The following is a 10,169-nucleotide window of genomic DNA, read 5'->3' as shown; positions in this document are numbered from 1 at the left end:
TAGGCTTTTTAGGGCCACTATCTTCTCACTACTGCCCGAATGATATACATATATATATATATATATATAGCATTGGTAATGGTAGGCCTTATGTGTAGTTGATCGTATAGACTTGACCAGGCTACCTTATATAATAAACCGTCATCACTGTCTGAAATTTTATATGTGATTCCACTTATCATGAATAATGAACCAATTATTGATATATCGCCATTGTTGATGAAGTTTTGACAACGTCCATGTTATATTTAAAATAGTGTATTAGTTTGGCGATGATAGCAATTCTGGTAAGACTTGTTTGACAATGACAATAATAGTTGGTAATTGGCGATAATCATCGGCACTTGGTAATGGTTGACGATAATATCATTTTGACGATAATTATTGACGCTTAGTCTTGATGTGCTTGAGGATTCACCCTTTATTCATATATGAACGAAAGAATACAGGGCTCTGCCTTTTGAGATTGTTTCATCATTTCACTTCACAATTGTCCCCTTTTGATATAGAAGCATTATTCTGATAATCTTCTGGATCAAAATCGTTTATACTATTAGGGACGATATTTCTTAAGGAAGCAAGCATTGACTGGTATACTGATACCTTTTCCATCTTGATCTGTAACTCTGTATGCCCCATTAGAATATGCTTCTGCTATGATTTATGACCCATCCCATCAAGGGTTGAACTTGCCCCCAGTCTTGCGGGTGGCCGCTATTAGCCTTTTCAACATCAAAACTAGATCACCTTTCTTGAAAAAGCGATGCTTGACCTTCTTATCAAATGCCACAAAAATCCTTGCTTGATATAATTGCAATCTCTGTTGAGCTGCTAGCCGCTTTTCATCAAGTAAATATAATTCTGCCAATCTTATTCTTGCATTCTCATCATCTATAATTGACTAATGCATTATTACTTTGAGTGATGTGACTTGTGTTTTAATCGGAATGACAGCCTCTACATCATAAACCAGCGAATATGGCATGGCCTTTGTCACTGTTCGATGAGTGGTCCTGTAAGCCCATAGAGCCTCTTAAAGCTTCTCATTCCAGTCACGCTTATTTCCTGTCACTGTCTTCTTCAATATTTTCACAATTGTCTTATTGAATGCCTCTACTAAACTATTAGCCGGTGGATAGTAAAGTGTCGAAAACAAGTGATGAATACTGAACTTTAAACACAGCTTCTACATGCCCTTATTCTTGAAAGGAGTACCATTATCTGTGATTATTCTTTTTGGGATACCGTGGCAGTATATTATCGTATGTCGGATGAAATTGACAACACTCTTCTCTTTGACATTGCGTAATATGATTGCCTCTATCCATTTGGAGAAATAATCTGTCGCTACCAGTATATATTATTTTCCTTTAGCCGAAGGTGGATGTATGAGACCGATGACATCAAGTCCCCAAACAGCAAAAGGCTAGGAGGCTACCGATTGATGAAGGTCTTCAGGAGGCACATGTATGACATCTCCATGAATCTGACACTCATGGCATCGCTTCACATACTCTATAGCATCTTTGAACATCGTCGGCCAATAGTATCCCATTCGATGCACCCGATGGAATAAATTTCGGTCGGATTGATGTGCCCCGCACTCTCCGGAGTGAGCTTCTTGTAGTATTTGACTTGCTTCTTATTTGTCCAGATAACGTAAAAGTATTTCATTGTAAGATCTTCTGTATAATACTTCACTACACATAATGAATCTGTTCGATCTCTGCTTGATTTGCTGCCTTTGTGCTGGGTCTTCTGACAGAATATCGTACTTGAGGTAATCTACAAAAGGCTGATGCCAATCGTTTATCGTCACCTCCAAACATGGTATAGGGAGTGCTTCAACAACCTCATCGATAATTTCCAAAGATGACAAGAATCTTCTTTCTTCTATTGTTACCTGAAGGGGACTTCGATTCAGACAGGATAGAGCAGCTGCCAAGCTAGTTAAAGTGTTAGCCATTGCATTTTTGCATTGCGGCACATGCTTAATTTTAACGTGATAGAATTGCTCCAGCACTTGTTGTGCTTTTCGAAAATATGGCAAGAGTTCTTGCTTCTTTATTTCAAACTCTGTTGTCAATTGATTGATTATTAACTTGGAATCCCCAAAGATTTACAGTGTCTTTATCTTCATTTCTTGTGTTATCTCCATTCCAATAATAAGAGCCTTGTATTCAACTTCATTATTCGTGCATGCTACTCCTAATGTGAAAGAATAGGGTGATAAGTCACCCTGAGGAGTAATGAATATCACTCCAACACCTGCTCCCGACATTGGAGAAGCGCCATCAAAGTACAGCTACCATGGGTTTAATGATTCAGCCATCATTACTTGTTCATTGGGAAACTCATTATTAACAACCTCACTATCTGCCACGGGATGATCTGCCAAGAAATCTGCCACCGCCTGCCCCTTAACTGCTTTTGCCAGCTCATATGTAATCGTATACTCTGATAGCAACAACATCCATTTAACTAGTCTTCCTGATAACATTGGCCTTGTCATCAAGAACTTTATAGGATCCGCCTAGGAAATCAAGATTATATTATGGGAAAGGCAGTAATGTCTCAATTTCTTTACTGCAAATATCAGCGCTAAGCATACTTTCTCAATCAGAGAATAATTGCATTTTGCACCTATCAGAGTTTGACTTAGATAATAAAGCGCTATTTTTTTCCCGTGTTCATTCACATGTTCCTAACAAGGCCCCCAACGAATTTTCAGCTTTAGATATATATAAAATAAGCAGTTTTCCTTTCTCAGGAGCTGCTAACACTAGAGGTTGTTTCAACAATTCCTTGATCGAATCGAATGCATTCTGGCTAGACTTGTCCCATACAAACTCTTCTCCCTTCTTCATCAAATGAGAAAACGGCTGGCATCTTCCTGCTAAATTTGAAATAAAACGTTAAATGTACGCCAATTTACCTTGCAGACTTTTCAACTCTTTCAACGTTTTTAGAGCCGGCATATCTTAAATGGCCTTCACTTTTCTTGGTTCGATTTCCCTTTATGCCTAACAATGAAGCCGAGAAATTTTCCCGACGATATCCCGAAGGCACATTTAGCCCGGTTCATTTTCAGCTATTTCTTTCGGAGTCGACAGAAGATTGAAGCCAGATGCTCACGATGTTCTTCATGGTCACTTGATTTAACTACCAAATTGTCGACATAGCATTTAATATGTTTATGCATCATATCTTGAAAAATATTCTGCATCGCCCTCTGATACATTGCTTCAACATTTTTGAGGTCAAATGGCATAACTTTATAACAATAGATCCCCAACGAAGTTCTGAATGCTGTTGCCTCTTCGTCTTCGGGAGCCATTCTTATTTGGTTGTAACTGGCATAGCCATCCATGAAGGACATGATGACATATTTCGTTGTACTGTTGATTAACAGCTCAGTTATCGGTAACGGAAAATCGTCTTTTGGGCAAGCTTCGTTTAAATCTTTGAAATCAACGCATACTCTGATCTGCCCATTTTTCTTTTTCACCGGGACAATATTCGATATCCATTTAGGATATTTAATTTCTTTGATAAACCCAACCTTTATCAATTTACTTATCTCTTCTTCTATCAAGGGGATTAGATCTGGATGAAATCGCCTCTGCACTTGCTTAATTGGCTTCTTGTCTTTGGAAATGTTCAGCCAGTGCTAATGGTTCTAGGCCTGGGATTTCTGCATACGTCCACACGAAGACATCTTTGTTCTCTTTCAAGAGTTGAACGTATTTGTCAGCTTCTTGCTTGAGGAGACTAGCGCTTATGAACGTATTCCGTGGCTCTTCTTCTGTGCCCAAATTTATTTCTCGCAAACTATCAATTGTTGGCTGCCCCTCGTCTTCCATTTGCTTTGGAGCTGTCTCAGGATGTTTGATCAGTTCAGGCTCAATTTCTTTTACTTGATTGACTGTAACCATATTTACTGAAGACTCTGCCCCCAGTCCTCCAAACTTTTCTCATCTTTTCTGATTAACCCCGACCAAAATTTAAATTCCTTTCCCATAATTTAAGCCAGTTGGTTCATCATGAACCCCATATTTTTCATGATTTTCTTACTAGCTAAGCTGTACCTTTTTAGATCTCCGGATGCTAACTTGCCATAGCATGCATCATCATCGGCTCTTTCTTCTACCATCATTTCCGAAGGGGCATAAAATTCGATCGCTTCTGGGTATTTTGCACTAGATTTAACATGAAATCTTTTCAGAATGTCTGGGAATGACTTACTCCTTTCGGCATGTGGCACTGACACCGTATAATTTGACTGTAAGAGCTCTAGCTGGTCAGGTGATAACAGCGTCAATGGTGGCTACCCTGGCTGTCTCAGATGCTTGGGTACAAAGTAAAATTTCTTCCTCGTACTCGCCATCTCAGGCGATTCTGTCACTGCAGTTTCTTTTCTTACCATCTGCATATGATAATTACCTGGGTTTTTGTTTTCGTCATTTTCTCTTTCTTCTTTATTGGCAAATTCATTTTAGTAGCTAGCATTGACGAAGAAGGCTTCGGCTTCTGTATACAGCCTTTCATCGGCCATTACCTTATACTGTATCCCATCTTTACAATATTTAAAACACCGATGTTGGGTGGAAGGAATAATTCCGTATTGATGCATCCACGGTCTTCCCAAAAGGAGGTTATACGTCGTTACTGCATTAATGACATGGCAGACAACATTCATAGTTAACTCTCCTATTTCCAACATCACTGTAAATTTTCTGAGTGCACGCTGTCCATCTTGATTAAAGCCCTGTATCATCATTCCACTAGGGCATAGATTAGAACGATGGTATCCCAACTTATTCAACATTGTTAATAGTAGCAGGTTCACTGCAGACCCATTATCTAGCATTATTTGCTTGACTTGTCTTGCGAATATGGCCCACAATCATTAGTAGCCTATTATGTCCTTTATCACAGATCAAATCATCATCAGAGAAGGAAATCACTGGCATGCAATCTTTTCACTCTTCGAGCTCCCTTTTTGCCATCTCTACGAGTAATGCTTCTCTAACACTATTGTCGGACAGGGCTTGGATCAGCCTTTGCATGGAGTCCTCTGACAATCTTAATGCATCGTAGACACTTAACCGAGCCGGTATGCCCTTTAGATGACTCACAACATCATATGTTACTTTCTCTACTTCATTCTTCTCTTCCTTTTCATTGCTGCGAAGATGATTCTGGACAACTTCTGCCTTTGTTATTTTGGCTTTCTTCTTGGAGAGACTTGTCACTTGCTTTCCTGACCAGAGGGTGATTACCATGACTTTGCTTGTATTCTTATGGTGTTCTATCCTTACTCTTTCATAAGTATCTTCTTGAATAGTTAGCACGTTCATTGTTGCCTTTGCATCTCTTTTTTTTTTCTTTCCCAACTATTATCTCACGTCTGTTTATCATTCTTTATATTATACATTTTAGTGTGAAGTAATTTTCTATCGGATGCCCTACCAAGCGATTATAGCGGCAAAAATCTCTTTCTCTTGTTCTTGCTGCCACTTCAGGGCGCTTAGATGAAGGCAATTCTATTATACCGGCCTTCAGTAATTGATTCATCATAGGAACTACGTCTTCCTTTTCAAACGCGAACCCCTCATGGGAGTTAAGCGACCTGGGCCTTTTGTCATTGAATTTGCCTCTAGGTCGATTCGACTCTTCTCTCCATTCAGTCCTCTTTCTTCTCACTTCTCTTGAGTCCTGATTTCTCTTCTTATGATCTATAGTGTTTGCGATCAACCTACTAGGTCCTCTTCTTGCCGTTCCATAGTGAAACATTGGCATCTTCCTAGTCATCAATTCCAGGGCATGGGCTTTTGTGGCCAAGTCGTGGACAGTCTTAATGTCAGCACTGTAAGCCCAAATGCAATTCCTATTTCCATAGAATTTAAGCACATCTTTACTTGCTCCTTCTCTTCCGGTAATTGCTTGCAGGAAGCTCCCAATGTCTTCCATATGTCTATGAATTTCTCTATTGGCTCTCCTTCTCTTTGTCGCACTGAAGCTAACTCTGTAATGCTGATGTCACACTCTAATGAGAAGAAATTTGACATAAAGGTGTCTTGCAATTGTTCCCAAGTCTGCATCGATCTCAGTGCCAAACTAGAATACCAGCGGAATGCCTTACTTGTCAACAAGGAGCCGAATAATCAAAGGCAATATTGTGGTATTGTGGAGAAGTTCCCCATGTTGGTAATGAAATGCATCAAATGTTCTTTTAGTGATCCATCTCCGTTGAACTTTTGAAAATCTGGCTTCTTGAAGTTAGCTTGAAAAGGAACATCTTTGACTTCTCTTGGATATGGTGTTCGATATCTAAATCGGCCAACGTTCTCACGTTCTCTTTCTATTATGACAACTTCTTTAACAACTTGTTACACTTCCTTTTGTGTTGGCGCTCTTGTTGCAGGAGCGAATCCGAGCGATCCTGTTCTTGGAGGTTGGGAACCTTCAGGTTGTGGTTCTTTTCCGTTCATATTACCCGTCATTAGGGGAACTGCAATCTGAGCCACATTGTGCACGAGGGTTGCTAAAGCTTCTCTCAGATTTCTACATTCTTCCATTAGCGTTCTTTGTGCTTGTGCCATCTCAGTCATATGGTCTTTGGTAGTCAGCAGGGGTCCTTGACTTGTTTTGGCCATGTATACAGCTGCTTCTCCACTTCCTGATGAATCTATGGTTGGGGTAGAATGTGAATATATTGATGTAATGGGGCTTACGAAAAGGGGAGTGTTGTTGGACTTACCGATACTTTCACAGTAGTCGGGGGATTAGAGTGATGTAGGAGTCGGTGAGCTTACAAACAATGCCTTACCCTTCTGCTCCCTTGTCCATTGGACTCCTGCGGTAGGCAAGGCCAGAAAATTATGTGATGATGTTAGCGGAGGGACGATCCTTCCAGGGTATAGTGCGGGAGGAGCTAATTCGGGATTTTTCCTGTTTGCATTTTGCGTTACTGGTCCTTTGACTCTTTGCGCAGGGGAATTCGTTCCGGCTATTACTGCATTTCAAGCCCTGGTTCTTCGGGATATCACAACAACCCAATCTTGATCATTTTCTTATGCTGTAGGTGAGGCAGATATAACTCCAGCCATCACTGGAGGTTTATCAGCCTTGCTTGTGGAAAATTGAACCTTTTGCTCCGATTCTTGGTTTGTTGCATCCTCCACTGCAAATCCAGTCGCAGTGAAATAGAAATTCACTTTCTTTATTGAGTTTTCCATTGATTATAGCTTGTAATTTTATCTTTTTACCTTCAAAATAAAACATAAAACTGCAATTAATATTCGAATGATAAAGTAATCTATTTGAGAGATGAAGGGGAGGATGTTCCCACTAAGAGTTACCATTTTGACGCCAAGAAGATGCCAAACTATGATAAAAGTCCTATAACCTTCTCAATGTTAATATTGAATAGGATAAATTCCCCAATGGAGTCGCCACTTTGTTTCGATAAGAAACAAATGTATTTGATTTGGGTGAATATCTTATTTAAGTATAACAGAGAGAGTGTATTAAGAACAATCAACATATTTATTCATATTGAATTTGTTTATATCCTTTAATTCCGTTGATTCTGAGATAGATTGTTTAGAATACAGAAATTGACAAAGTTTGAATATTAAATCTGAATACCAAATCTGGTAGCATTTTGACTTGTGATTTGATCATCTCTTTAAGAGGAGTATTATGCGGATTTGATCATCTGATCTCCCTTTCTTGAGCTCATATCCTTATGCAAAAGGAGAATTGAAGATTGTGAAAACCAAGATTGACAATTTTAGCAGCATGTCAGCCAATGAACATTGATGGCCGCGCAATAGCATGCTGTTGCGTGGCCTGGCACAAACTCTCCTTCCTTCTCTTCTCTGATACCTTCAGTCTTATCTTCTTCTCCGAAGCTCTGATCTTCTTCAAAGTTTTCAACCTCTCAAATGAGAGGGGGAGTGGGGTATTTATAGACCTCCACACGTGCGAACCCCTAATCTCTGTGCCATGGGACCCACCCTTCTTCAGATCTAACCGTTCATGCAAATCAATCCATACAACCCTTTACGCATGATCGCGCAACCAATATGGTCGTTTGCGTGGGCCTACACAACCGATATAGTTTGCGCGGATGCGTGCAACCACATGAAGTTACACTTTATTTCATCTTTGCTTACATATTTCTTTTAATTGCAGTCTTTTGATCTTTTCTAGCTTCATTTTTTATGCCTTAACAGTTACATAAATCGATCTCTACCAGGACCGTTATATACTTTGCTAAGATTGCTTTTACCCATTCAGAAAAATGAGATCGAGAAGACAGGAAGCCTCGGGTTCTGAATTCTTCATTGCCCCATAAAGAATCATGATCTTGAAATGGTTGCTGAAGAGTTTTATAGAAGTGGGATGGAAATAAGGTGTTAAGGTCATAGGAGGGGACAAGGAATCTTATCGGGTGAACACCACCGATTCTCTATTTTGATCGCCTGACATACAGAGTGCCTTCCAAGATTTACGGTTCCTTCTGCACCCATGTTCCGGTAAACATAAGCTTGTCCTTCTTCATTTGATTAGACGGTTCATTACGAAGAATGGACTGATGACGGTGAAGATTATGACCATCTGATCTTTAAAGGGGCTACTGAACTTCATCACACATTGCTTGAATCGTAGGTGTTACGCCCTAAACTCGGAAACTAGGTTCACAAAATTTTCAATCGCCAAATCCGGTGTCGACAGCCTCCGTAGTATCCCATTCTTGGCTCCCAACGCCCATATGCCAGGTTCTAATCCTGGGATCCTACAATGAGGATTTTTTAATGTACATTTATCTCGTAAGAAACATAACTAATATAAACATTTAAATACAATACTGAAAGGGAAATACATATGTCAAAATTAAAGTTCCAGGAGTCCGCTGCATGCTCCAAGCTCAACGTTGTCACGACCTAACGCCACCTGCACGCATCTATCGTGCATAAGCTTATAAAAAGCTTAGAGCGTGGTGTAAGTGTGTGCACAAGGTAAGTGTTAAGCATATAGATATCAGAGTAAGCAGAAATACTGGCAATCCATAAATCATACAATAATAGAGTAATGCGGAAACATGCTGGTAAGTCCATAAATATCATTAGCTTTATCCAGGCTATGCGATGCAAAAACATAATAGGCCAATATCATATGCTGTGGAAGCAATGTAGATCAGCTATACAATATGGAGACATAGTAAGCTAAACATTGTATGCTGAGGATTCAATGCAATATGCAAATCTTGATAAGTCCATGAATACCGTCAGGATCATCTAGGCCATATAAATGTAGAAACATAACAACCCAAAATGTTGTATGCCGCTGATGCAGTATGTGGTGCAAATGTAATGACCAAGCTGGAGTGTGAAGTCGAGATGCTAGTACGCAGTATCACAGGCTATGGGGTCCATCAAAAGGGACTTCTATCCAAACTAGTCTCATACCTAAATTTGGATAATCAGACTTAATGAGGTAGACTTCTGATCTCAGGTTAGTTGCACGCCCCAACCGAAATCCTGGCTATTACGAAGGTACACAATAATTAGTTATGCACCACCAGCCCGAGTGAATAGTGAATGAATGAATAAATGAATAAAATGCTTAGTATACAACTCCTACTCAATAAGTCCACATATCAGTACCGTACATCTCTTGAATCATCATCGGGGTCTATTACACTCTATACTAGCTTGCCACCCCTGCCGAGCGCACAACTGGGTAAGTAGAAGAGACCTCACTATCCGCTTGCCAATATCAGGCCCGACTCGTCGATAGCGTATCCATTCCTCAAGCTGGTCAAACTCAACCTAGATATTAGCCCCTCACTCAGGTGGGTAAGGTCACACCCTCTCCCAACCGACCACGACACAGTGGGAGACATGTACTGGTATACGACCCTCATACGCTCATATATATCCACTCGGTCTAGACGTTAGGGCGTTTCCTGGCCACAGAGGTTTAGTAATTTTCACCCAGGGACATCTATGACGCATGTATGCTAGAACCAAACATTTTCGGTGTCCCATCTGACCATCCACAATATGCCTGTGGAGGTCACGACCCTGATGTTGCTAGGGCGTATGGTAGTCATATCATAAAATGCGAGATGTATGAGTCATACCATCTAGTCATGT

This window comes from Magnolia sinica, chromosome 2 (genome assembly GCF_029962835.1).
Source record: "Magnolia sinica isolate HGM2019 chromosome 2, MsV1, whole genome shotgun sequence".
In the NCBI taxonomy this organism is placed as follows: domain Eukaryota; kingdom Viridiplantae; phylum Streptophyta; class Magnoliopsida; order Magnoliales; family Magnoliaceae; genus Magnolia; species Magnolia sinica.
This window is presented reverse-complemented; position numbering follows the sequence as displayed.